This window comes from Leiobunum rupestre, chromosome 1, assembly GCF_980474605.1.
Source record: "Leiobunum rupestre chromosome 1, qqLeiRupe1.1.hap1, whole genome shotgun sequence".
Lineage (NCBI taxonomy): Eukaryota > Metazoa > Arthropoda > Arachnida > Opiliones > Sclerosomatidae > Leiobunum > Leiobunum rupestre.
In genome coordinates this window covers 23,278,620-23,295,953 of record NC_143384.1, presented here as the reverse complement: position 1 = coordinate 23,295,953, position 17,334 = coordinate 23,278,620, and the positions used below count along the sequence as shown (strand labels likewise).

General features: G+C 40.8%; 37 non-coding genes across 37 annotated transcripts; all 37 read right to left on the bottom strand.

The window, feature by feature from the left end:
• Positions 1–103: 103 nt before the first annotated feature.
• On the bottom strand, positions 104–186 carry TRNAL-UAA (transfer RNA leucine (anticodon UAA)). The gene has a single exon. It is a non-coding gene; the product is annotated as a tRNA-Leu (tRNA).
• A 317-nt stretch (positions 187–503) lies between these two features.
• On the bottom strand, positions 504–586 carry TRNAL-UAA (transfer RNA leucine (anticodon UAA)). The gene has a single exon. It is a non-coding gene; the product is annotated as a tRNA-Leu (tRNA).
• A 517-nt stretch (positions 587–1,103) lies between these two features.
• On the bottom strand, positions 1,104–1,186 carry TRNAL-UAA (transfer RNA leucine (anticodon UAA)). The gene has a single exon. It is a non-coding gene; the product is annotated as a tRNA-Leu (tRNA).
• A 320-nt stretch (positions 1,187–1,506) lies between these two features.
• TRNAL-UAA (transfer RNA leucine (anticodon UAA)) lies at positions 1,507–1,589 on the bottom strand. The gene has a single exon. It is a non-coding gene; the product is annotated as a tRNA-Leu (tRNA).
• Positions 1,590–1,706: 117 nt separating this feature from the next.
• Positions 1,707–1,789, bottom strand: TRNAL-UAA (transfer RNA leucine (anticodon UAA)). Its single transcript has one exon. It is a non-coding gene; the product is annotated as a tRNA-Leu (tRNA).
• A 317-nt stretch (positions 1,790–2,106) lies between these two features.
• Positions 2,107–2,189, bottom strand: TRNAL-UAA (transfer RNA leucine (anticodon UAA)). Its single transcript has one exon. It is a non-coding gene; the product is annotated as a tRNA-Leu (tRNA).
• A 320-nt stretch (positions 2,190–2,509) lies between these two features.
• TRNAL-UAA (transfer RNA leucine (anticodon UAA)) lies at positions 2,510–2,592 on the bottom strand. The gene has a single exon. It is a non-coding gene; the product is annotated as a tRNA-Leu (tRNA).
• A 117-nt stretch (positions 2,593–2,709) lies between these two features.
• TRNAL-UAA (transfer RNA leucine (anticodon UAA)) lies at positions 2,710–2,792 on the bottom strand. Its single transcript has one exon. It is a non-coding gene; the product is annotated as a tRNA-Leu (tRNA).
• A 319-nt stretch (positions 2,793–3,111) lies between these two features.
• Positions 3,112–3,194, bottom strand: TRNAL-UAA (transfer RNA leucine (anticodon UAA)). Its single transcript has one exon. It is a non-coding gene; the product is annotated as a tRNA-Leu (tRNA).
• Positions 3,195–3,515: 321 nt separating this feature from the next.
• On the bottom strand, positions 3,516–3,598 carry TRNAL-UAA (transfer RNA leucine (anticodon UAA)). The gene has a single exon. It is a non-coding gene; the product is annotated as a tRNA-Leu (tRNA).
• A 117-nt stretch (positions 3,599–3,715) lies between these two features.
• On the bottom strand, positions 3,716–3,798 carry TRNAL-UAA (transfer RNA leucine (anticodon UAA)). The gene has a single exon. It is a non-coding gene; the product is annotated as a tRNA-Leu (tRNA).
• A 118-nt stretch (positions 3,799–3,916) lies between these two features.
• On the bottom strand, positions 3,917–3,999 carry TRNAL-UAA (transfer RNA leucine (anticodon UAA)). The gene has a single exon. It is a non-coding gene; the product is annotated as a tRNA-Leu (tRNA).
• A 1,979-nt stretch (positions 4,000–5,978) lies between these two features.
• Positions 5,979–6,061, bottom strand: TRNAL-UAA (transfer RNA leucine (anticodon UAA)). The gene has a single exon. It is a non-coding gene; the product is annotated as a tRNA-Leu (tRNA).
• A 118-nt stretch (positions 6,062–6,179) lies between these two features.
• On the bottom strand, positions 6,180–6,262 carry TRNAL-UAA (transfer RNA leucine (anticodon UAA)). Its single transcript has one exon. It is a non-coding gene; the product is annotated as a tRNA-Leu (tRNA).
• A 713-nt stretch (positions 6,263–6,975) lies between these two features.
• TRNAL-UAA (transfer RNA leucine (anticodon UAA)) lies at positions 6,976–7,058 on the bottom strand. Its single transcript has one exon. It is a non-coding gene; the product is annotated as a tRNA-Leu (tRNA).
• Positions 7,059–7,376: 318 nt separating this feature from the next.
• On the bottom strand, positions 7,377–7,459 carry TRNAL-UAA (transfer RNA leucine (anticodon UAA)). Its single transcript has one exon. It is a non-coding gene; the product is annotated as a tRNA-Leu (tRNA).
• Positions 7,460–7,577: 118 nt separating this feature from the next.
• On the bottom strand, positions 7,578–7,660 carry TRNAL-UAA (transfer RNA leucine (anticodon UAA)). The gene has a single exon. It is a non-coding gene; the product is annotated as a tRNA-Leu (tRNA).
• A 117-nt stretch (positions 7,661–7,777) lies between these two features.
• TRNAL-UAA (transfer RNA leucine (anticodon UAA)) lies at positions 7,778–7,860 on the bottom strand. The gene has a single exon. It is a non-coding gene; the product is annotated as a tRNA-Leu (tRNA).
• Positions 7,861–8,572: 712 nt separating this feature from the next.
• TRNAL-UAA (transfer RNA leucine (anticodon UAA)) lies at positions 8,573–8,655 on the bottom strand. The gene has a single exon. It is a non-coding gene; the product is annotated as a tRNA-Leu (tRNA).
• Positions 8,656–8,970: 315 nt separating this feature from the next.
• TRNAL-UAA (transfer RNA leucine (anticodon UAA)) lies at positions 8,971–9,053 on the bottom strand. The gene has a single exon. It is a non-coding gene; the product is annotated as a tRNA-Leu (tRNA).
• A 116-nt stretch (positions 9,054–9,169) lies between these two features.
• TRNAL-UAA (transfer RNA leucine (anticodon UAA)) lies at positions 9,170–9,252 on the bottom strand. The gene has a single exon. It is a non-coding gene; the product is annotated as a tRNA-Leu (tRNA).
• Positions 9,253–9,765: 513 nt separating this feature from the next.
• On the bottom strand, positions 9,766–9,848 carry TRNAL-UAA (transfer RNA leucine (anticodon UAA)). The gene has a single exon. It is a non-coding gene; the product is annotated as a tRNA-Leu (tRNA).
• Positions 9,849–10,363: 515 nt separating this feature from the next.
• Positions 10,364–10,446, bottom strand: TRNAL-UAA (transfer RNA leucine (anticodon UAA)). Its single transcript has one exon. It is a non-coding gene; the product is annotated as a tRNA-Leu (tRNA).
• Positions 10,447–10,964: 518 nt separating this feature from the next.
• Positions 10,965–11,047, bottom strand: TRNAL-UAA (transfer RNA leucine (anticodon UAA)). The gene has a single exon. It is a non-coding gene; the product is annotated as a tRNA-Leu (tRNA).
• Positions 11,048–11,357: 310 nt separating this feature from the next.
• TRNAL-UAA (transfer RNA leucine (anticodon UAA)) lies at positions 11,358–11,440 on the bottom strand. The gene has a single exon. It is a non-coding gene; the product is annotated as a tRNA-Leu (tRNA).
• A 117-nt stretch (positions 11,441–11,557) lies between these two features.
• Positions 11,558–11,640, bottom strand: TRNAL-UAA (transfer RNA leucine (anticodon UAA)). Its single transcript has one exon. It is a non-coding gene; the product is annotated as a tRNA-Leu (tRNA).
• Positions 11,641–12,352: 712 nt separating this feature from the next.
• TRNAL-UAA (transfer RNA leucine (anticodon UAA)) lies at positions 12,353–12,435 on the bottom strand. Its single transcript has one exon. It is a non-coding gene; the product is annotated as a tRNA-Leu (tRNA).
• Positions 12,436–13,154: 719 nt separating this feature from the next.
• On the bottom strand, positions 13,155–13,237 carry TRNAL-UAA (transfer RNA leucine (anticodon UAA)). The gene has a single exon. It is a non-coding gene; the product is annotated as a tRNA-Leu (tRNA).
• A 116-nt stretch (positions 13,238–13,353) lies between these two features.
• On the bottom strand, positions 13,354–13,436 carry TRNAL-UAA (transfer RNA leucine (anticodon UAA)). Its single transcript has one exon. It is a non-coding gene; the product is annotated as a tRNA-Leu (tRNA).
• Positions 13,437–13,752: 316 nt separating this feature from the next.
• Positions 13,753–13,835, bottom strand: TRNAL-UAA (transfer RNA leucine (anticodon UAA)). Its single transcript has one exon. It is a non-coding gene; the product is annotated as a tRNA-Leu (tRNA).
• A 715-nt stretch (positions 13,836–14,550) lies between these two features.
• TRNAL-UAA (transfer RNA leucine (anticodon UAA)) lies at positions 14,551–14,633 on the bottom strand. The gene has a single exon. It is a non-coding gene; the product is annotated as a tRNA-Leu (tRNA).
• A 116-nt stretch (positions 14,634–14,749) lies between these two features.
• On the bottom strand, positions 14,750–14,832 carry TRNAL-UAA (transfer RNA leucine (anticodon UAA)). Its single transcript has one exon. It is a non-coding gene; the product is annotated as a tRNA-Leu (tRNA).
• A 316-nt stretch (positions 14,833–15,148) lies between these two features.
• Positions 15,149–15,231, bottom strand: TRNAL-UAA (transfer RNA leucine (anticodon UAA)). The gene has a single exon. It is a non-coding gene; the product is annotated as a tRNA-Leu (tRNA).
• A 715-nt stretch (positions 15,232–15,946) lies between these two features.
• TRNAL-UAA (transfer RNA leucine (anticodon UAA)) lies at positions 15,947–16,029 on the bottom strand. The gene has a single exon. It is a non-coding gene; the product is annotated as a tRNA-Leu (tRNA).
• A 316-nt stretch (positions 16,030–16,345) lies between these two features.
• On the bottom strand, positions 16,346–16,428 carry TRNAL-UAA (transfer RNA leucine (anticodon UAA)). The gene has a single exon. It is a non-coding gene; the product is annotated as a tRNA-Leu (tRNA).
• A 116-nt stretch (positions 16,429–16,544) lies between these two features.
• On the bottom strand, positions 16,545–16,627 carry TRNAL-UAA (transfer RNA leucine (anticodon UAA)). Its single transcript has one exon. It is a non-coding gene; the product is annotated as a tRNA-Leu (tRNA).
• Positions 16,628–16,942: 315 nt separating this feature from the next.
• TRNAL-UAA (transfer RNA leucine (anticodon UAA)) lies at positions 16,943–17,025 on the bottom strand. The gene has a single exon. It is a non-coding gene; the product is annotated as a tRNA-Leu (tRNA).
• Positions 17,026–17,334: the final 309 nt, after the last annotated feature.

Genomic DNA, 17,334 nt, shown 5'->3' with positions numbered 1-17,334 from the left:
TTTTTCCAGAATACGAACTTTTTTTAGAAAGATTAAATTTGCAGTCTCTCTCCTCGAAAAAACGGATTGAGTTTCTTTGCGGAAGAAATGAAAGGAAAGAATTTGTCAGAAGTGGGGTTCGAACCGACGCCCTCTTTCGAGGATCAGATCTTAAATCTGACGCCTTAACCGCTCGGCCATCCTGACTGCGACTAGTAATTATTTTTCCCGAATACGAACTTTTTTTAGAAAAATGAAATTCGTAGTCTCTCTCCTCGAAAAAACGGATTGAGTTTCTTTGCGGAAGAAATGAAAGGAAATAATTTGTCAGAAGTGGGGTTCGAACCCACGCCCTCTTTCGAGGATCAGAGCTTAAATCTTACAGCTTAACCGCTCGGCCATCCTGACTGCGAATAGTAATTATTTTTCCAGAATACGAATTTTTTTAGAAAAATGAAATTCGTAGTCTCTCTCCTCGAAAAAACGGATTGAGTTTCTTTGCGGAAGAAATGAAAGAAAGAATTTGTCAGAAGTGGGGTTCGAACCCACGCCCTCTTTCGAGGATCAGAGCTTAAATCTGACGCCTTAACCGCTCGGTCATCCTGACTGGGAAAATTAGTTAATTTTCCACAATACCAACTTTTTTAGAAAGATTAAATTCGTAGTCTCTCTCCTCGAAAAAACGGATTGAGTTTCTTTGCGGAAGAAATGAAAGGAAAGAATTTGTCAGAAGTGTGGTTCGAACCCACGCCCTCTTTCGAGGATCAGAGCTTAAATCTGACGCATTAACCGCTCGGCCATCCTGACTGCGAGCATAAGTTATTTTTCCAGAATACGAAATTTTTTTAGAAAGATTAAATTCGAAGTCTCTCTCCTCGAAAAAACGAATTAATTTTCTTTGCGGAAGAAATGAATTGAAAGAATTTGTCAGAAGTGGGGTTCAAACCTACGCCCTCTTTCGTGGATCAGAGCTTAAATCTGACGCCTTAACCGCTCGGCCATCCTGACTGGGAAAGCTAGTTATTTTTCCAGAATACTAACTTTTTTGAGAGATTTAATTCGCAGTCTCTCTCCTCGAAAAAACGGATTGAGTTTCTTTGCGGAAGAAATGAAAGCAAAGAATTTGTCAGAAGTGGGGTTCGAACCCACGCCCTCTTTCGAGGATCCGAGCTTAAATCTGACGCCTTAACCGCTCGGCTATCCTGACTGGGAAAATTACTTATTTTTCCAGAATACGAACTTTTTTAGAAAGATTAAATTCGTAGTCTCTCTCTTCGAAAAAACGGATTGAGTTTCTTTGCGGAAGAAATGAAAGGAAATAATTTTGTCAGAAATGGGGTTCGAACCCACGCCCTCTTTCGAGGATCCGAGCTTAAATCTGACGCCTTAACCGCTCGGCTATCCTGACTGGGAAAATTAGTTATTTTTCCAGAATACGAACTTTTTTTTGAAAGATTAAATTCGCAGTCTCTCTCCTCGAAAAAAACAGATTGAGTTTCTTTGCGGAAGAAATGAAAGGAAAGAATTTGTCAGAAGTGGGGTTCGAACCCACGCCCTCTTTCGAGGATCAGAGCTTAAATCTGACGCCTTAACCGCTCGGCCATCCTGACTGCGAATGGTAATTATTTTTCCAGAATACGAGCTTTTTTTAGAAAAATGAAATTCGTAGTCTCTCTCCTCGAAAAAACGGTAAGAGTTTCTTTGCAGAAGAAATGAAAGAAAGAATTTGTCAGAAGTGGGGTTCGAACCCACGCCCTCTTTCGAGGATCAGAGCTTAAATCTGACGCATTAACCGCTCGGCCATCCTGACTGCGAGCATAAGTTATTTTTCCAGAATACGAAATTTTTTTAGAAAGATTAAATTCGAAGTCTCTCTCCTCGAAAAAACGAATTAATTTTCTTTGCGGAAGAAATGAAAGGAAAGAATTTGTCAGAAGTGGGGTTCAAACCTACGCCCTCTTTCGTGGATCAGAGCTTAAATCTGACGCCTTAACCGCTCGGCCATCCTGACTGGGAAAGCTAGTTATTTTTCCAGAATACTAACTTTTTTGAGAGATTTAATTCGCAGTCTCTCTCCTCGAAAAAACGGATTGAGTTTCTTTGCGGAAGAAATGAAAGTAAAGAATTTGTCAGAAGTGGGGTTCGAACCCACGGCCTCTTTCGAGGATCCGAGCTTAAATCTGACGCCTTAACCGCTCGGCTATCCTGACTGGGAAAATTACTTATTTTTCCAGAATACGAACTTTTTTAGAAAGATTAAATTCGTAGTCTCTCTCCTCGAAAAAACGGATTGAGTTTCTTTGCGGAAGAAATGAAAGGAAAGAATTTTGTCAGAAATGGGGTTCGAACCCACGCCCTCTTTCGAGGATCCGAGCTTAAATCTGACGCATTAACCGCTCGGCCATCCTGACTGGGAAAATTAGTTATTTTTCCAGAATACGAACTTTTTTTTGAAAGATTAAATTCGCAGTCTCTCTCCTCGAAAAAAACGGATTGAGTTTCTTTGCGGAAGAAATGAAAGGAAAGAATTTGTCAGAAGTGGGGTTCGAACCCACGCCCTCTTTCGAGGATCAGAGCTTAAATCTGACGCCTTAACCGCTCGGCCATCCTGACTGCAAATGGTAATTATTTTTCCAGAATACGAAATTTTTTTAGAAAAATGAAATTCGTAGTCTCTCTCCTCGAAAAAATGGTAAGAGTTTCTTTGCAGAAGAAATGAAAGAAAGAATTTGTCAGAAGTGGGGTTCGAACCCACGCCCTCTTTCGAGGTTCAGAGCTTAAATCTGACGCCTTAACCGCTCGGCCATCCTGACTGCGAATATTAATTATTTTTCCAGAATACGAACTTTTTTTAGAAAAATGAAATTCGTAGTCTCTCTCCTCGAAAAAACGGATTGAGATTCTTTGCGGAAGAAATGAAAGGAAAGAATTTGTCAGAAGTGTGGTTCGAACCCACGCCCTCTTTCGAGGATCAGAGCTTAAATCTGACGCATTAACCGCTCGGCCATCCTGACTGCGAATAGTTATTATTTTTCCAGAATACGAACTTTTTTTAGAAAAATGAAATTCGTAGTCTCTCTCCTCGAAAAAACGGATTGAGATTCTTTGCGGAAGAAATGAAAGGAAAGAATTTGTCAGAAGTGGGGTTCGAACCCACGCCCTCTTTCGAGGATCAGAGCTTAAATCGGACGCCTTAACCGCTCGGCCATCCTGACTGCGAATAGTAATTATTTTTCCAGAATACGAACTTTTTTTAGAAAAATGAAATTCGTAGTCTCTCTCCTCGAAAAAACGGATTGTGTTTCTTTGCGGAAGAAATGAAAGGAAATAATTTTGTCAGAAATGGGGTTCGAAACCACGCCCTCTTTCGAGGATCCGAGCTTAAATCTGACGCCTTAACCGCTCGGCTATCCTGACTGGGAAAATTAGTTATTTTTCCAGAATACGAACTTTTTTTTGAAAGATTAAATTCGCAGTCTCTCTCCTCGAAAAAAACGGATTGAGTTTCTTTGCGGAAGAAATGAAAGGAAAGAATTTGTCAGAAGTGGGGTTCGAACCCACGCCCTCTTTCGAGGATCAGAGCTTAAATCTGACGCCTTAACCGCTCGGCCATCCTGACTGCGAATGCTAATTATTTTTCCAGAATACGAACTTTTTAGAGAAAAATGAAATTCGTAGTCTCTCTCCTCGAAAAAACGGTAAGAGTTTCTTTGCAGAAGAAATGAAAGAAAGAATTTGTCAGAAGTGGGGTTCGAACCCACGCCCTCTTTCGAGGATCAGAGCTTAAATCTGACGCCTTAACCGCTCGGCCATCCTGACTGTGAATAGTAATTATTTTTCCAGAATACGAACTTTTTTTAGAAAAATGAAATTCGTAGTCTCTCTCCTCGAAAAAACGGATTGAGTTTCTTTGCGTAAGAAATGAAAGGAAAGAATTTGTCAGAAGTGGGGTTCGAACCCACGCCCTCTTTCGAGGATCAGAGCTTAAATCTGACGCCTTAACCGCTCGGCCATCCTGACTGGGAAAATTAGTTATTTTTCCTGAATACTAACTTTTTTTGAGAGATTAAATTCGCAGTCTCTCTCCTCGAAAAAACGGATTGAGTTTCTTTGCGGAAGAAATGAAAGGAAAGAATTTGTCAGAAGTGGGGTTCAAACCCACGCCCTCTTTCGAGGATCAGAGCTTAAATCTGACTTTTTTTTTTTTTTTAATTATATCATTAAAAAAATACACGACGCGGGTATGGTACAAAAAGCGAAATGCAACAAGATAATAGAACAAGAAAAAAATACGAAGTAACATTTGAAAAATCGGTCGCGAAAATGAACAGCGATAAAGAAAGAAAAACGATTAGATAATATTGATTAAACAATAGTGAGAAATAAAATTTAAGCAACGTATCAAACACTATTAGGCAGTACATGTTGTAGAAAGAATTCATGAACAAAAATAGGCTAAATTAGATATTAAACAGCATTAAAGACGATTAAGAAGAAATAAATTAACGAAAAAAAAAACTCCTTATTGAAAATGAGAAGCAAAGGCTTAGAACCGACAGAACACAGAAAAGGCCGCAAAACATTAAGAAAATCCATCACCATTAATTTGTTACTTATACGTTGAAACCGTAATCATCCGGGATCACAAAGTCCTTATACAGAGGACTGGTAACAGGCTGACCCTGATACCGACACACCCGAGCAAAATATTCGTTCTCTGAAGATGGCGGCCAAGCAACCTCCTTAGGCCACCACTCAGGCCGGCGATGACCCTTGAAAGGGAGCAGACGCATAGCAACGGGAACCCTTTGAACTTTCGTAGCAGAGCCAGAAGAAGAAGACAGCTTCTTACCGACATCGCCATCGCTTGACGACAGCGAATGCTTAGCACTCCGACGCGGATCAGACTTGACACCGGCATCGACGATGGAAGATTCACCACTACCGGCCCGGACCGGAGAACCTTGAGGAATAGCAACTGAGGCAGGATCGACGACCATCGCTTCACCGTCACCACCACCGCCCGACGCCGCTTCTAAATCGCGGGATGCCATCCGGGGCCATAGAGGACACTCCCGAACAACATGTCCCTGCTTCTGGCACTTAAAGCACTTGAAATCAGGACAATGGCGATAAATATGGTCAGGAGAATAACACTTATTACAAATTTTCAACTGAGAATCATGTCGGACAGCGTAAAACTTCTCTCGACCAACAGCATCGGCAACTCGTAAGCGATATGGTAATGATGACAGACTCTCAGGTAAGGTAACACGAACGGTACGAAGTCCGCAATAGAATGATGCCTTTTTATGCCAAACAAGCGGACCCTTGATTTCACAGCCAAGCGACGTTAATTTGGATAAAACGGCTTCATCAGTCACAAACTCAGGTAAGTCCGAAAAGGCGACAGTCACAGTCTTCGCAGAAACGCTTGAAAGTTCATATATCTCACCATCAATATCCAAGCCCGAATCTATAACGCCCTCGACATCGGCCAAAGTCTTCAAGGTGAGAATGTAACCACCCTCATCACAGACAACTAAAGCAGAAGCACAATCCAGACCAAAGTTCGCAATCACCGCCGTAGACACAACTTCAAAACTTGGTAGATTTCGTTTAAAATCAATAAAAACCGATCTTTTGAATGCGTCCATCCTGGGTAGAAACACCCAGGAGGGATTAACAAATTAATAAATTAACAACTATTGAATTAAATGCACGAATAATAACCGAAAGAAAAATAAATTGGCAAAATACCCCGCTTAGGCTTAGCGCGACGAAAACACGGAGTGCAAAATCGAACGACCTGCACTCTCCAAAAGCTCGAACGCAACTCCCGAGCTTAAATCTGACTCCTTAACCGCTCGGCCATCCTGACTGCGAATGTTAATTATTTTTCCAGAATACAAACTTTTTTTAGAAAAATGAAATTCGTAGTCTCTCTCCTCGAAAAAACGGTTTGAGTTTCTTTTACAGAAGAAATGAAAGAAAGAATTTGTCAGAAGAGGGGTTCGAACCCACGCCCTCTTTCGAGGTTCAGAGCTTAAATCTGACGCCTTAACCGCTCGGCCATCCTGACTGCGAATAGTAATTATTTTTCCAGAATACGAACTTTTTTTAGAAAAATGAAATTCGTAGTCTCTCTCCTCGAAAAAACGGATTGAGTTTCTTTGCGTAAGAAATGAAAGGAAAGAATTTGTCAGAAGTGGGGTTCGAACCCACGCCCTCTTTCGAGGATCAGAGCTTAAATCTGACGCCTTAACCGCTCGGCCATACTGACTGGGAAAATTAGTTATTTTTCCTGAATACTAACTTGTTTGAGAGATTAAATTCGCAGTCTCTCTCCTCGAAAAAACGGATTGAGTTTCTTTGCGGAAGAAATGAAAGAGAAGAATTTGTCAGAAGTGGGGTTCGAACCTGCGCCCTCTTTCGAGGATCAGAGCTTAAATCTGACTCCTTAACCGCTCGGCAATCCTGACTGCGAGCATTAGTTATTTTTCCAGAATACAAACTTTTTTAGAAAGATTAAATTCAAAGTCTCTCTCCTCGAAAAAACGGATTAAGTTTCTTTGCGGAAGAAATGAAAGGAAATAATTTGTCAGAAGTGGGGTTCGAGCCCACGCCCTCTTTCGAGGATCAGAGCTTAAATCTGACGCCTTAACCGCTCGGCAATCCTGACTACGAGCATTAGTTATTTTTCTAGAATACGAACTTTTTTTAGAAAGATTTAATTCGAAGTCTCTCTCCTCGAAAAAACGAATTAATTTTCTTTGCGATAGAAATGAAAGAATTTGTCAGAAGTGGGGTTCAAACCTACGCCCTCTTTCGAGGATCAGATCTTAAATCTGACGCATTAACCGCTCGGCCATCCTGACTGGGAAAATTAGTTATTTTTCCAGAATACGAACTTTTTTTAGAAAGATTAAATTTGCAGTCTCTCTCCTCGAAAAAACGGATTGAGTTTCTTTGCGGAAGAAATGAAAGGAAAGAATTTGTCAGAAGTGGGGTTCGAACCGACGCCCTCTTTCGAGGATCAGATCTTAAATCTGACGCCTTAACCGCTCGGCCATCCTGACTGCGAATAGTTATTATTTTTCCCGAATACGAACTTTTTTTAGAAAAATGAAATTCGTAGTCTCTCTCCTCGAAAAAACGGATTGAGTTTCTTTGCGGAAGAAATGAAAGGCAATAATTTGTCAGAAGTTGGGTTCGAACCCACGCCCTCTTTCGAGGATCAGAGCTTAAATCTTACAGCTTAACCGCTCGGCCATCCTGACTGCGAATAGTAATTATTTTTCCAGAATACGAACTTTTTTTAGAAAAATGAAATTCGTAGTCTCTCTCCTCGAAAAAACGGATTGAGTTTCTTTGCGGAAGAAATGAAAGAAAGAATTTTTCAGAAGTGGGGTTCGAACCCACGCCCTCTTTCGAGGATCAGAGCTTAAATCTGACGCCTTAACCGCTCGGCCATCCTGACTGGGAAAATTAGTTAATTTTCCAGAATACGAACTTTTTTAGAAAGATTAAATTCGTAGTCTCTCTCCTCAAAAAAAACGTACTGAGTTTCTTTGCGGAAGAAATGAAAGGAAAGAATTTGTCAGAAGTGGGGTTCGAAGCCACGCCCTCTTTCGAGGATCAGAGCTTAAATCTGACGCCTTAACCGCTCGGCCATCCTGACTGCGAATGTTAATTATTTTTCCAGAATACAAACTTTTTTTAGAAAAATGAAATTCGTAGTCTCTCTCCTCGAAAAAACGGTTTGAGTTTCTTTGCGGAAGAAATGAAAGAAAGAATTTGTCAGAAGAGGGGTTCGAACCCACGCCCTCTTTCGAGGTTCAGAGCTTAAATCTGACGCCTTAACCGCTAAGCCATCCTGACTGCGAATAGTAATTATTTTTCCAGAATACGAACTTTTTTTAGAAAAATGAAATTCGTAGTCTCTCTCCTCGAAAAAACGGATTGAGTTTCTTTGCGGAAGAAATGAAAGAAAAGAATTTGTCAGAAGTGGGGTTCGAACCCGCGCCCTTTTCGAGGATCAGAGCTTAAATCTGACTCCTTAACCGCTCGGCAATCCTGACTGCGAGCATTAGTTATTTTTCCAGAATACAAACTTTTTTAGAAAGATTAAATTCAAAGTCTCTCTCCTCGAAAAAACGGATTAAGTTTCTTTGCGGAAGAAATGAAAGGAAAGAATTTGTCAGAAGTGGGGTTCGAGCCCACGCCCTCTTTCGAGGATCAGAGCTTAAATCTGACGCCTTAACCGCTCGGCAATCCTGACTACGAGCATTAGTTATTTTTCTAGAATACGAAGTTTTTTTAGAAAGATTTAATTCGAAGTCTCTCTCCTCGAAAAAACGAATTAATTTTCTTTGCGATAGAAATGAAAGAATTTGTCAGAAGTGGGGTTCAAACCTACGCCCTCTTTCGAGGATCAGATCTTAAATCTGACGCATTAACCGCTCGGCCATCCTGACTGCGGAAATTAGTTATTTTTCCAAATTATAAACTTTTTTGAGAGATTAAATTCGCAGTCTCTCTCCTCGAAAAAACGGATTAAGTTTCTTTGCGGAAGAAATGAAAGGAAAGAATTTGTCAGAAGTGGGGTTCGAACCCACGCCCTCTTTCGAGAATCAGAGCTTAAATCTGACGCCTTAACCGCTCGGCCATCCGGACTGCGGAAAAAATTATTTTTCCAGAATACGAACTTTTTTAAAAAGATTAAATTCGCAGTCTCTCTCCTCGAAAAAACGGATTGAGTTTCTTTGCGGAAGAAATGAAAGGAAAGAATTTGTAAGAACAGGGTTTCGAAACCACGCCCTCTTTCGAGGATCAGAGCTTAAATCTCACGCCTGAACCGCTCGTCCATCCTGACTGTGAAACTTAATTATTTTTCCAGAATACGAACTTTTTTAAGTGATTAAATTCGCAGTCTCTCTCCTCGACAAAACGGAATGAGTTTCTTTGCGGAAGAAATGAAAGGAAAGAATTTGTCAGAAGTGGGGTTCGAACCCACACCCTCTTCCGAGGATCAGAGCTTAAATCTGACGCCTTAACCTCTCGGCCATCCTGACTGCGGAAATAAGTTATTTTTCCAGAATACGAACTTTTTTGAGATATTAAATTCACAGTCTCTCTCCTCGAAAAAACGGATTGACTTTCTTTACGGAAGAAATGAAAGGAATGAATTTGTCAGAAGTGGGGTTCGAACCCACGCCCTCTTTCGAGGATCAGAGCTTAAATCTGACACCTTAACCGCTCGGCCATCCTGACTGCGGAAATTAGTTATTTTTTCAGAATACGAACCTTTTTTTAGAAAGATTAAATTCGCAGTCTCTCTCCTCGAAAAAACGGATTGAGTTTCTTTGCGGAAGAAATGAAAGGAAAGAATTTGTAAGAAGTTGGTTTCGAAACCACGCCCTCTTTCGAGGATCAGGGCTTAAATCTCACGCCTGAACCGCTCGTCCATCCTGACTGTGAAACTTAATTATTTTTCCAGAATACGAACTTTTTTAAGTGATTCAATTCGCAGTCTCTCTCCTCGAAAAAACGGATTGAGTTTCTTTGCGGAAGAAATGAAAGAATTTGTCAGAAGTGGGGTTCGAACCCACGAACTCTTTCGAGGATCAGAGATTAAATCAGACGCCATAACCGCTCGGCCATCCTGACTGCGGAAATAAGTTATTTTTCCAGAATACGAACTTTTTTTGAGAGATCAAATTAGCAGTCTCTCTCTACGACAAAACGGAATGAGTTTCTTTGCGGAAGAAATGAAAGGAAAGAATTTGTCAGAAGTGGGGTTCGAACCCACACCCTCTTCTGAGGATCAGAGCTTAAATCTGACGCCATAACCCCTCGGCCATCCTGACTGCGGAAATAAATTATTTTTCCAGAATACGAACTTTTTTGAGAGATTAAATTCACAGTCTCTCTCCTTGAAAAAACGGATTGAGTTTCTTTACGGAAGAATTGAAAGGAATGAATTTGTTAGAGGTGGGTCTCGAACCCACGCCCTCTCTCGAGGATCAGAGCTTAAAACTGACGCCTTAACCGCTTGGCCATTCTGACTGCGGAAGTTAGTTATTTTTCCAGAATACGAACTTTTTTGAGAGATTAAATTCGCAGTCTCTCTCCTCGAAAAAACGAATTACGTTTCTTTGCGAAAGAAATGAAAGGAATGAATTTGTGAGAAGTGTGGTTCGAACCCACGTTCTCTTTCGAGGATCAGAGCTTAAAACTGACGCCTTAAGCGCTCGTCCATCCTGACTACGAAAGTTAATTATTTTTCCAGAATACGAACTTTTTTAGAAAGATTAAATTCGCAATCTCTCTCCTCGAAAAAACAAATAGAGTTTCTTTGCGGACGAAATGAAAGGAGAGAATTTGTCAGAAGTGGGGTTCGAACCCACGCCCTCTTTCGAGGATCAGAGCTTAAATCTAACGCCTTAACCGCTCGGCCATCCTGATTGAGAAATTTAGCTATTTTTCCAGAATACGAACTTTTTTTAGAAAGATGAAATTCGTAGTCTCTCTTCTCGAAAAAACGTATTAAGTTTCTTTGCGGAAGAAATGAAAGTAAATAATTTGTCAGAAGTGGGTTTCGAACGCACGCCCTCTTTCGAGGATCAGAGCTTAAATCTGACGCCTTAACCGCTCGTCCATCCTGACTGTGAAACTTTACTATTTTTCCAGAATACGAACTTTTTTTAGAAAGATTAAATTCGAAGTCTCTCTCCTCGAAAAAACGGATTGAGTCTCTTTGCGGTAGAAATGAAAAGAAAGAATTTAACAGAAGAGGAGCTCAAACCCACGCCCTCTTTCGAGGATCAGAGCTTAAACCTGACGCCTTAACCGTTCGGCCATCCTGACTGCGGAAATTAGTTATTTTTCCAGAATATGAACTTTTTTGAGAGATTAAATTCGCAGTCTCTCTCCTCGAAAAAACGGATTAAGTTTCTTTGCGGAAGAAATGAAAGGAAAGAATTTGTCAGAAGTGGGGTTCGAACCCACGCCCTCTTTCGAGAATCAGAGCTTAAATCTGACGCCTTAACCGCTCGGCCATCCGGACTGCGGAAAAAATTATTTTTCCAGAATACGAACTTTTTTAGAAAGATTAAATTCGCAGTCTCTCTCCTCGAAAAAACGGATTGAGTTTCTTTGCGGAAGAAATGAAAGGAAAGAATTTGTAAGAACAGGGTTTCGAAACCACGCCCTCTTTCGAGGATCAGAGCTTAAATCTCACGCCTGAACCGCTCGTCCATCCTCACTGTGAAACTTAATTATTTTTCCAGAATACGAACTTTTTTAAGTGATTAAATTCGCAGTCTCTCTCCTCGAAAAAACGGATTGAGTTTCTTTGCGGAAGAATTGAAAGAATTTGTCAGAAGTGGGGTTCGAACCCACGCCTTCTTTCGAGGATCAGAGCTTAAATCAGACGCCTTAACCGCTCGGCCATCCTGACTGCGGAAATTAGTTATTTTTCCAGAATACGAACTTTTTTTGAGAGATCAAATTAGCAGTCTCTCTCCTCGACAAAACGGAATGAGTTTCTTTGCGGAAGAAATGAAAGGAAAGAATTTGTCAGAAGTGGGGTTCGAACCCACGCCCTCTTTCGAGGATCAGAGCTTAAATCTGACACCTTAACCGCTCGGCCATCCTGACTGCGGAAATTAGTTATTTTTTCAGAATACGAACCTTTTTTTAGAAAGATTAAATTCGCAGTCTCTCTCCTCGAAAAAACGGATTGAGTTTCTTTGCGGAAGAAATGAAAGGAAAGAATTTGTAAGAAGTTGGTTTCGAAACCACGCCCTCTTTCGAGGATCAGGGCTTAAATCTCACGCCTGAACCGCTCGTCCATCCTGACTGTGAAACTTAATTATTTTTCCAGAATACGAACTTTTTTAAGTGATTCAATTCGCAGTCTCTCTCCTCGAAAAAACGGATTGAGTTTCTTTGCGGAAGAAATGAAAGAATTTGTCAGAAGTGGGGTTCGAACCCACGAACTCTTTCGAGGATCAGAGATTAAATCAGACGCCTTAACCGCTTGGCCATTCTGACTGCGGAAATTAGTTATTTTTCCAGAATACGAACTTTTTTGAGAGATTAAATTCGCAGTCTCTCTCCTCGAAAAAACGAATTACGTTTCTTTGCGAAAGAAATGAAAGGAATGAATTTGTGAGAAGTGTGGTTCGAACCTACGTTCTCTTTCGAGGATCAGAGCTTAAAACTGACGCCTTAAGCGCTCGTCCATCCTGACTACGAAAGTTAATTATTTTTCCAGAATACGAACTTTTTTAGAAAGATTAAATTCGCAATCTCTCTCCTCGAAAAAACAAATAGAGTTTCTTTGCGGACGAAATGAAAGGAGAGAATTTGTCAGAAGTGGGGTTCGAACCCACGCCCTCTTTCGAGGATCAGAGCTTAAATCTGACGCCTTAACCGCTCGGCCATCCTGATTGAGAAATTTAGCTATTTTTCCAGAATACGAACTTTTTTTAGAAAGATGAAATTCGTAGTCTCTCTTCTCGAAAAAACGTATTAAGTTTCTTTGCGGAAGAAATGAAAGTAAATAATTTGTCAGAAGTGGGGTTCGAACGCACGCCCTCTTTCGAGGATCAGAGCTTAAATCTGACGCCTTAACCGCTCGTCCATCCTGACTGTGAAACTTTACTATTTTTCCAGAATACGAACTTTTTTTAGAAAGATTAAATTCGAAGTCTCTCTCCTCGAAAAAACGGATTGAGTCTCTTTGCGGTAGAAATGAAAAGAAAGAATTTAACAGAAGAGGAGCTCAAACCCACGCCCTCTTTCGAGGATCAGAGCTTAAATTTGACGCCTTAACCGTTCGGCCATCCTGACTGCGGAAATTAGTTATTTTTCCAGAATACGAACTTTTTTGAGAGATTAAATTCGCAGTCTCTCTCCTCGAAAAAACGGATTAAGTTGCTTTGCGGAAGAAATGAAAGGAAAGAATTTGTCAGAAGTGGGGTTCGAACCCACGCCCTCTTTCGAGAATCAGAGCTTAAATATGACGCCTTAACCGCTCGGCCATCCGGATTGCGGAAAAAATTATTTTTCCAGAATACGAACTTTTTTTTAGAAAGATTAAATTCGCAGTCTCTCTCCTCGAAAAAACGGATAGGGTTTCTTTGCGGAAGAAAAAAAAAGAAAGAATTTGTCAGAAGTGGGGTTCGAACCCACGCCATCTTTCGAGGATCAGAGCTTAAATCTGACGCCTTAACCGCTCGGCCATCCTGACTGCGGAAATAAGTTATTTTTCCAGAATACGAACTTTTTTGAGAGATTAAATTCACAGTCTCTCTCCTCGAAAAAACGGATTGAGTTTCTTTACGGAAGAAATGAAAGGAAAGAATTTGTAAGAAGTGGGGTTCGAACCCACGCCCTCTTTCGAGGTTCAGAGCTTAAATCTGACGCCTTAACCGCTCGGCCATCCTGACTGCGGAAATAAGTTATTTTTCAGAATACGAACTTTTTTTAGAAAGATTAAATTCGCAGTCTCTCTCCTCGAAAAAACGGATTGAGTTTCTTTGCGGAAGAAATGAAAGGAAAGAATTTGTAAGAAGTGGGGTTCGAACCCACGCCCTCTTTCGAGGTTCAGAGCTTAAATCTGACGCCTTAACCGCTCGTTTATCCTGACTGCGGATAGTAGTTATTTTTCAGAATACGAACTTTTTTAGAAAGATTAAATTCGAAGTCTCTCTTTTCGAAAAAACGGATTGAGTTTCTTTGTGGAAGAAATGAAAGGAAAGAATTTGTCAGAAGTGGGGTTCGAACCCACGCCCTCTTTCGAGGATCAGAGTTTAAATCTGACGCCTTAACCGCTCGGCCATCCTGACTGGGGGTAATGTTATTTTTCCAGAATTCGAACTTTTTTTAGAAAGATGAAATTCGTAATGTCTCTCCTCGAAAAAACGGATAGGGTTTCTTTGCGGAAGAAATGAAAGGAAAGAATTTGTCAGAAGTGTGATTTGAACCCACTTCCTCTTCCGAGGATCAGAGCTTAAATCTGACGCCTTAACCGCTCGTCCATCCTGACTGCGGATAGTAGTTATTTTTCAGAATACGAACTTCTTTTTAGAAAGATTAAATTCGCAGTTTCTCTCCTCGAAAAAACGGATTGAGTTTCTTTGCGGAAGAAATGAAAAGAAAAAATTAACAGAAGAGGAGCTCAAACCCACGCCCCCTTTCGAGGATCAGAGCTTAAATCTGGCGCCTTAACCGCTCGGCCATCCTGACTGCGGAAATTAAATATTTTTCCAGAATACGAACTTTTTTGAGAGATTAAATTCGCAGTCTCTCTCCTCGAAAAAACGGATTAAGTTTCTTTGCGGAAGAAATGAAAGGAAAGAATTTGTCAGAAGTGGGGTTCGAACAAATGCCCTCTTTCGAGGATCAGAGCTTAAATCTCACGCCTTTACCGCTCGGCAATCCTGACTGCGGAAATTAGTTATTTTTCCAGAATACGAACTTTTTTGAGAGATTGAATTCACAGTCTCTCTCCTCGAAAAACCGGATTGAGTTTCTTTACGGAAGAAATGAAAGGAATGAATTTGTTAGAAGTGGGGTTCGAACCCACGCCATCTTTCGAGGATCAGAGCTTAAATCTGACGCCTTAACCGCTCGGCCATCCTGACTGCGGAAATAAGTTATTTTTCCAGAATACGAACTTTTTTGAGAGATTAAATTCACAGTCTCTCTCCTCGAAAAAACGGATTGAGTTTCTTTACGGAAGAAATGAAAGGAAAGAATTTGTAAGAAGTGGGGTTCGAACCCACGCCCTCTTTCGAGGTTCAGAGCTTAAATCTGACGCCTTAACCGCTCGGCCATCCTGACTGCGGAAATAAGTTATTTTTCAGAATACGAACTTTTTTTAGAAAGATTAAATTCGCAGTCTCTCTCCTCGAAAAAACGGATTGAGTTTCTTTGCGGAAGAAATGAAAGGAAAGAATTTGTAAGAAGTGGGGTTCGAACCCACGCCCTCTTTCGAGGTTCAGAGCTTAAATCTGACGCCTTAACCGCTCGTTTATCCTGACTGCGGATAGTAGTTATTTTTCAGAATACGAACTTTTTTAGAAAGATTAAATTCGAAGTCTCTCTTTTCGAAAAAACGGATTGAGTTTCTTTGTGGAAGAAATGAAAGGAAAGAATTTGTCAGAAGTGGGGTTCGAACCCACGCCCTCTTTCGAGGATCAGAGTTTAAATCTGACGCCTTAACCGCTCGGCCATCCTGACTGGGGGTAATGTTATTTTTCCAGAATTCGAACTTTTTTTAGAAAGATGAAATTCGTAATGTCTCTCCTCGAAAAAACGGATAGGGTTTCTTTGCGGAAGAAATGAAAGGAAAGAATTTGTCAGAAGTGTGATTTGAACCCACTTCCTCTTCCGAGGATCAGAGCTTAAATCTGACGCCTTAACCGCTCGTCCATCCTGACTGCGGATAGTAGTTATTTTTCAGAATACGAACTTCTTTTTAGAAAGATTAAATTCGCAGTTTCTCTCCTCGAAAAAACGGATTGAGTTTCTTTGCGGAAGAAATGAAAAGAAAAAATTAACAGAAGAGGAGCTCAAACCCACGCCCCCTTTCGAGGATCAGAGCTTAAATCTGGCGCCTTAACCGCTCGGCCATCCTGACTGCGGAAATTAAATATTTTTCCAGAATACGAACTTTTTTGAGAGATTAAATTCGCAGTCTCTCTCCTCGAAAAAACGGATTAAGTTTCTTTGCGGAAGAAATGAAAGGAAAGAATTTGTCAGAAGTGGGGTTCGAACAAATGCCCTCTTTCGAGGATCAGAGCTTAAATCTCACGCCTTTACCGCTCGGCAATCCTGACTGCGGAAATTAGTTATTTTTCCAGAATACGAACTTTTTTGAGAGATTGAATTCACAGTCTCTCTCCTCGAAAAACCGGATTGAGTTTCTTTACGGAAGAAATGAAAGGAATGAATTTGTTAGAAGTGGGGTTCGAACCCACGCCATCTTTCGAGGATCAGAGCTTAAATCTGACGCCTTAACCGCTCGGCCATCCTGACTGCGAAAATTACTTATTTTTCCAGAAAACGAACTTTTTTGAGAGATTAAATTCACAGTCTCTCTCCTCGAAAAAACGGATAGGGTTTCTTTGCGGAAGAAATGAAAGGAATGAATTTGTCAGAAGTGGGGTTCGAACCCACGCCCTCTTTCGAGGATCAGAGCTTAAATCTGACGCTTTAACCGCTCGGCAATCCTGACTGCGGAAATTAGTTATTTTTCAGAATACGAACTTTTTTTAGAATGATTAAATTCGCAGTCTCTCTCCTCGAAAAAACGGATAGGGTTTCTTTGCGGAAGAAATGAAAAGAAAGAATTTGTCAGAAGTGGGGTTCGAACCCACGCCATCTTTCGAGGATCAGAGCTTAAATCTGACGCCTTAACCGCTCGGCCATCCTGACTGCGAAAATTACTTATTTTTCCAGAATACGAACTTTTTTGAGAGATTAAATTCACAGTCTCTCTCCTCGAAAAAACGGATAGGGTTTCTTTGCGGAAGAAATGAAAGGAATGAATTTGTCAGAAGTGGGGTTCGAACCCACGCCCTCTTTCGAGGATCAGAGCTTAAATCTGACGCTTTAACCGCTCGGCCATTCTGACTGCGGAAATTAGTTATTTTTCCAGAATACGAACTTTTTTGAGAGATTAAATTCGCAGTCTCTCTCCTCGAAAAAACGGATTAAGTTTCTTTGCGGAAGAAATGAAAGGAAATAATTTGTCAGAAGTGGGGTTCGAACCAACGCCCTCTTTCGAGGATCAGAGCGTAAATCTGTCGCCTTAACCGCTCGGCCATCCTGACTGCGGAACTAAGTTATTTTTCCAGAATACGAACTTTTTTTAGAGATTAAATTCACAGTCTCTCTCCTCGACAAAACGGTTTGAGTTTCTTTGCGGAAGAAATGAAAGGAAAGAATTTGTCAGAAGTGGGGTTCGAACCCACGCCCTCTTTCGAGGATCAGAGTTTAAATCTGACGCCTTAACCGCTCGGCCATCCTGACTGGGGGTAATATTATTTTTCCAGAATTCGAACTTTTTTTAGAAAGATGAAATTCGTAATGTCTCTCCTCGAAAAAACGGATAGGGTTTCTTTGCGGAAGAAATGAAAGGAAAGAATTTGTCAGAAGTGTGATTTGAACCCACTTCCTCTTCCGAGGATCAGAGCTTAAATCTGACGCCTTAACCGCTCGTCCATCCTGACTGCGGATAGTAGTTATTTTTCAGAATACGAACTTCTTTTTAGAAAGATTAAATTCGCAGTTTCTCTCCTCGAAAAAACGGATTGAGTTTCTTTGCGGAAGAAATGAAAA